We start from the raw sequence: 7212 nt of genomic DNA, 5'->3' as shown, positions 1-7212 counted from the left end.
ATCATATACGGAAGGTTCTGTTATCATAAACAACTGAAGTACTTGTAACATAAACATATTTATTATTATAACCATGAAAGTGCCCCTCAAACAGTTATGAATTTCAAGAAAATGCTCACATTGGAATTCTATTGCTACGGCTGTTAAAAGAATTTTAGATGCAATTAGAGCAACTTTTCAATAGAAATTGTAAACCATTTCATCATTATTCTGGAAAAATGAGAAAATAAAAATCCTCTCAGAAAAAAAAATGTTACAGAAACAACCAAGGTTCAACCATACATGTTACTAAGGCCCGCATATACTCGAACACTAAAACCCCATTCTCGTGGTTCCCATAATGTGCATTACCTCTAGTCTGGGTAACGTACAGGAGGGGGACTCACATTTATGACCCTGGCCGACTTTTTATCCTCCTTCCAGTTACCTACACGCACTCCCATGTCCTCGACTTCTCTCAACATCGCTCTAGTCTACACAGGGAACACAATACACCTTACTCCACCTATACTACATTGTAAATTTCTCCTATTCAACCTGGGCTTTCAAATCTTACAATCTTTCCTTACCTTAAATATTGTCCTCCTGCTCTGAAATTGAGACAATAACCTAAGATTAAGAATTAAGAACATAGAAGCAGCACCTTTATACAAACTAGACAAACATCTATCTATGGCAGATGGCTCACTGGACTAGCCTCCTGCTTCCCTGGATACGGAGGACAAAGCACGGCTTGACCATGACACATCCATCAAGCTAAACCCTACGGTCATATTATGACTAATTTCACTATGTGTAATTTTGATGTTCAACTGTCCTTGGATTTATCATTCTTAACCATAAAAAAGCCCAGAATTTCATGGCGTCAGCATTTCGAAATATTCCTTTCTTACACAAATTATTGCACCATGGTGTGCTGTGCATGCTGAGACGTGACCGATTGCATTGCCTCCCACATCACGGAGACAGTAATATACTAACATCTGTGGTTCTTGGAATATTTTAAAGAAAAATTTAGGTTGAGAAGACTTACCTTCCAGACTGCTCTCATAAAAATCCTTAATTCAAGGTTTCCACCAAAACATCTGGGTTTGTGGAGGTCACCAGCTGACCGCTCGACACCGGATACTCTGCGTAAGAAATAAACTTATACAGACTTGCATTTTAATGCAATACAAACGACTCTGGGAACAAAACCTTTTAACCTGTAATTGTGAATGAAACTTTGAAGGCTGCGATAAACCTTGAGGTAAACTTCGTCTGCAAAAAGGGAACTAAATCAAGACCAAATTCATATTATAAAACTGATTCATCTTACTACTGGTTCAAAAACATTCTCTGCGGCAAATGGCGTTAATTCATGCGAATTCTTTTACCGGCAAAGATTATAATTCTAATATTACTAAACAGTGATATATGTATACCATATGTGCCGAGGTTAATGGCTACTGACCTGTGGGTTGCAGGGATGAAAGGCCATCCCAGGGTCACCAGACAGACATCCCAGACTTACACAGCTGCATCAGCGGTGGCTGGGTCGGTCTACCAACTCGAGTCAGTAAAATAATCCATTACATCACAATTTCCCCTGCGCCATACCCTCAGGCTGAACCAAAAGCTTGAAATTTACCACAGAGCGCATGTTAGGGACACAGCCAAACCTGTAGAATCCTTGACGGGTTTCTACATAATACAATCCGTAATTACCTGAACAAGTTGGTCTGTCATGTAGATTACATGTGAGGAAATGTCCACTTCACTCTCGTGCCCCTGATATCAATTTGTCCACTGACTTTTAACACAAAAATATATCGTATTAAGATTACAGAAACAGAATTCCATCGGCAATTTGTAGATGACAATTTTAAGAGCACTTTTTTCTAAGGTCCCGTAATTTTTTTCTAGGTTCGAACGTTCATGGGTTTTTAACGATTGGCAGCGGCCGCTGTTCCGTGCGGTTGACACGGCACCAGTGGGTAAAAATGAAGAATATCGCTACTGGTATATTCTTCCGCACCTCACCTTACCTAACCTAACCTAACCTGCACCTAAACAAATGTGAAGAAATACACTAACCTTACTTTACAGTACAATACAATAACCTCATCGTTAATCACTGGACATGTTATGCCGCCTAGGCTGTTAAAGTACCAAATCATAATTGAATAAAAATCCTACAATTATGACATTTCGATGGTAGGCAGGGATGTGAAGGGACAATGCTGATTTACATTGGTTTAGTCCTTGCCGGTAAAATGAGTATGCAAATGAGTATGGGAAATACATGAAGAAAACTTAGAAATAGGAAAATATGAGCCTAGGTGTCGACCAGAAGCCATCGTCGACCAAAACAACCGACACTCAGTCGTAAAAGAATAAAAAAAATACGTAAATACTCAAAAGCGTCCGATTCAGAGCGGCAGGCAGCAGTCTATTCCTATTGCCTTTTCAAAAACACTTTCTTGTGCGACTGTTCTCCCCTAAAAAAAGAGAGAAACTGCTGGAATTAAATTTACATAAATTGAGGTTTGGGGCATGATTACGTATGGGCCTTATCCTGGTATCAACTTCTTCCTTCGTTTCCCCGACTCACCTTTTCGAGAGAAATGTTGTTCTGTTTGCTGATGTTACTCTTATATCGTGTGCTCTTCAGAGGGACTCTACCAAACGATTAGAAATACAGTAAAAATTTCCCTTCGACACGACACAACAACGTCAGCAAACGATCTACGGATGAGAATGACCAAGGACAAAATTTGGAAACTACGAACTGAAATGATCCAAGCTAACTTAACTTTTATAAGAATATATATATATGTATATATATATATATATATATATATATATATATATATATATATATATTATCATCAATAGGCTAGCCCTTTGTTCCGTTCACAATGCATGGCCATAGTTTTGTACTCGGTGTCTCATCATCAAAGTTAGTGGGCGTCGTAGGTGGTACTATAAATACTATCCATAGTCAGCAGTATGATTGAAAGAAATTCATCTCTTATCTTTAAATTTCATGGTGTGACGAAAGTTCTTCAGAACAAAGGACACCGAAACAGTATCCGAGAATAGAATACTGTTTTTAACTGTTGAGGAAATTTAAAGTAGGGTGAGTATGAAGAGTATATCGACCTTTATTATTTAAAGTATGACATGTTTCCCAACTTGCCTGACAGATTTAATACTTAAGTCATTGCTAATTATTGGAGTAATGCATCACACAGTGATGAGCCAAGTTTGATGATATGATCATATTAGGTGAATCACTAACGGAAATATTTCTTAATTTTTTCATTATGAATTAGAGTTTTTTTACCATTATTCTTTATCTTAATTTTCTACCTAAACTGACAAAGTACACCGAATATGTACATAAGTATACATGAGAAAACTGGGATTATATATATTTCTGTTTTGTTACTCTCGGCCACATGAATACATATGTAATCAAACAATATTGTCCTAACGAATGACTGTTTTTGACTATGTGATCCCCAGATGATGATCCCTTACGTCCTCAGCAAACACCTAACCTTCTTGATTCAGTGTCTGTGTAGTAATGGTGGCTAGGGATGCACAAGAGTGGGACTACTGTCCGGCTACTTATGTAGTACACATTATTGTTATGTTCCTCATTAGTGTAATCTTAATAAGAGTAACCATAAGAGCAATTATGAATGCCTGTATTAGCTTGGGGTTTCTTTCACATTATTACCTTATACTTCACACTAGTTTTATTGTACTGTGCTTTGAATGCCAAAAGGTGATGAATCTATCTGTGCTTTATATAACATTCACAATGACACATATCCTAAGATTTTCATATACTCAAAAGGAGTAAGCTTTTGTTCACTTTTTTTATCGTCTTTCTTAAAGGAAAGGGCCTCACACTGAAGCTAACTCAAAACGCACCATTTTGTTGCATTCATCGCATTGACTTTACTGACATAAGTTGATCAGAAATGAGTGTGCAGGTGCCGCAGATCTTTACACACCAGCAGCTACGGCTGGCCTCCTGCCAAACTCAATTTCTTAGAGATTTAAACACTAGACTAGCTTTATCTTCTGTAAATTCCTGGTAATTTGATTAGAGTAGGCTATATTACATTAACTTTACCCCCAGCCACCAAGACTGAACCTAGCGTATACACCGCTGTGTGGGAGAGAGAGAGAGAAGTGGGGGGGGGGTTAACTCGTCTAGGTATCAGTGCCCGTGCGTCAGTCTGTCATACCCGACGATATTGTTGCAGTCTTGAAGACTTGTTATTAGCTACATTCTGACTCTTTACGATGCGATACCATTGTAGTCCGTCTTTGTGTGGGAGACTTTACGATGAGCAGCTCCTCGGAGACACACATAAGAAGGAGGATAAGCAGAGCGCGACTAAAGCGTCTGTGCCTCCCTCCAGGCAATGTTATTATGCCTTTAGTAAGGCAGGAGTCTTTACGAACCTCACAGGAGAATCGTCTTTTGTGTTGGCATTTACTCGATGATTTTTTCCCCCTAACGTGAACCTGAATGTGTTAAAGTGCTCATTACAAGGAGTTTATGGTGATCGTGAAATTTGTATCTTCATAGGAAATAAGAATTCTAACAACAGGCACTTCATCTGTCGTGACTCCAGGAAATAGCTACACGCACTACTCCATCTGCCACATATCAGTTACAAGGTTGTCGTGGTGATCAATGACATAGTGACGAAATGCTTTTTCTTGAAAGTTATCCATAAAAAAGAAATATAATCAAAACTCGTCTTCGTTGATGTTAGTACTAATCTAACTTAACCAAAAAAGTCACATTCCAATAAAATCTTGCAGCCAAATTTGCCTGCTGCCTTGGCTGTATCAAAAGAATATAATAATTTTGTTTTTGATGCATATTCACATGTTGCTTACCAATGTATTTCATTTAGTATTTCCACCGTTCATATCAGTTAGCACCATTATGAATTACTGTAGCCCTTCTCAATTAACACTACAGCTTCCCACAATGCCCAGTAAAACATCCTCTCTCAGGTCTTGTGTTGCTATGGACATACTACTGCAGGTGACAAAAGTTTAGTATACTCGTGGGTAGAAGTGTTCTTAGTTATACACAAGTGCCCACATTTGACCGTTGTAAACACATGTACGTCATCTATGAAGATTATCTTGAATCTATACCTTGTTGAACTGGTAACTTTTTTTTTCCGAGCACGGTTATGAAAAACTGTAGCAATAATCAGTAAATTATTATGTTAACATAAAAAACAAACAAGATTTACATCAACTTAGTTTGGGTCCTGAAAACACGGAAAAATATAATTTTCGGCCGCACCTCGACTAATTTTCCTTCCAACATCAGATGTAAAGGTTCCTCCAGTAGAAGTCATTATTGTCGGACTGGTAAACTTTAATCAAAGGATCACTGGGTCACATCCTGACAGGAAGCCCCATTGTGCATTAACAATAAAAGCCTTCCCTGGAGGCAACTGCTAATGAAACCGGGCGGAACTGTCACGCAGATAGCAGCAGCTCCACACCACGAGTCGCTAGCAAACAATGAATAAATGTAGTAGGCTAACAGTCTCAGTGACGTGTTAAACATGACGACTTTTCTACCGTCCTGAGAGGTAATAGTTTATCAAAATTCCCGCTACCTTTAAACAAGATGTAGTAAATACATATTAAGCAGGAAATATTCGTGGGTTTAACTTCAAAATAGATAGTAAGTCCTTAATGTTCCTGCTAAACTCCATAGTTTTTTTCTTGCAAATTGTTCATACAGTTAAAGGCTTACTCAGATTTCTTTGTAAGGAGAAAGTGAAGATATGACATATATAATGTCCTAGGCTACCGAGCAAAAATCGGTTAAACCCTCGTACAATTATTTTATGCAATATACTGCTGGCCAATGCCGGAAGCGTAGCTCTGACCTTACCTGTCAAACATCCTCATCAAGGAAATTCATGCAACATTGGTAATCCATTTTGATACTTTCCATTGGCACAAAGTTTGGTACAACGTTTAAAAAATATATTTACATCTTAAACAATTCTATACATCATTATAAACAGTCATGATGAATGCATAATACATCGTAACATCTCTGGATCATCAAATACATTCATACCACATGTTCAATATACATGCACGACCCTCTAGAACCGACTAATTGGCCTAAATTCCAAACAAACCTGGCAAGTTGATGCAATTCTGTTTGTTGACTCTGGCGTGTGTTGTCAACAAGTTAGTGTTAGCAGGCTGCCTCTATTACACATCCCGCGGTAAACAACGCATAATTCCCCTGGCTCAGAATTGATGCAGAGTTTAGATTAAATGTTTGAGAGGTGCATTAATTAGCCTGAGATATGTCAAGATTCCATGGAAAATGAATCTCTATGAAGATAATAGAATGAGTTTTAACATATGCAAGGATGTTTGCCTTACATCTTGTTTTTCTACTTAACATTGACTAGCTTAGTTTAGAAATAACCGAACCACAAGAAGTAATGGACAAATCCATTTAGAAAACATATCTAACATTTTACATTGTAGTCTTGAAAAAGCAAAATAATTGAAAATATTCAAATCATTTTACTGAAATCAGTTTCACTGCATATTTTGATGCCACGAACGTAATATGTGTTAGTTACCCTCTCACTCACTCTATGGTATACATTTTGTTGAGTTGAAATGACTATAGAATCATACAACCCGACAAGCAGTAGCAAAAATAACAGTACTTTGGGTGACATACCCACAGCAGGTCACTGGGTTATCAGTTCTATCTTGACTCAATAGAAATTTACCTAAAATACCGCTAGTTTTTGGAGAAGACTAAACGATATTCTAACACCAGATTTGTACTCAGCATAAAACATACTTTTCATAATGAGTTTTCATAGGAAACCTATTTTTCTGAGAAAAATGCCCAAAATTACAGGTAATAGTTCAGGTTATTTTTTGGCTCCAAAAATGACTAAACGTTATTTTAACACCAGACTTGTATTCAGCATGAAAAATACTTCTTATAATGAGTTTTTAAAGGAAACATTATTTTCTGAGAAAAATACCAAAAATTAAAGGTAATAGTGACAACGGCGTCTCTAGGGTATTGCAGGTAGGGCAGGTGCCCTGGGCACCACTTGAAGGGGGGCGCCAATCAACAGGTTTGCTTTTTGACATATGCTTCCCGAGTGACATTTTTAACGGTTTGGT

Source organism: Panulirus ornatus, chromosome 15, assembly GCF_036320965.1.
Source record: "Panulirus ornatus isolate Po-2019 chromosome 15, ASM3632096v1, whole genome shotgun sequence".
Taxonomy (NCBI): domain Eukaryota; kingdom Metazoa; phylum Arthropoda; class Malacostraca; order Decapoda; family Palinuridae; genus Panulirus; species Panulirus ornatus.
Note: the sequence above shows the minus strand (reverse complement) of the source record.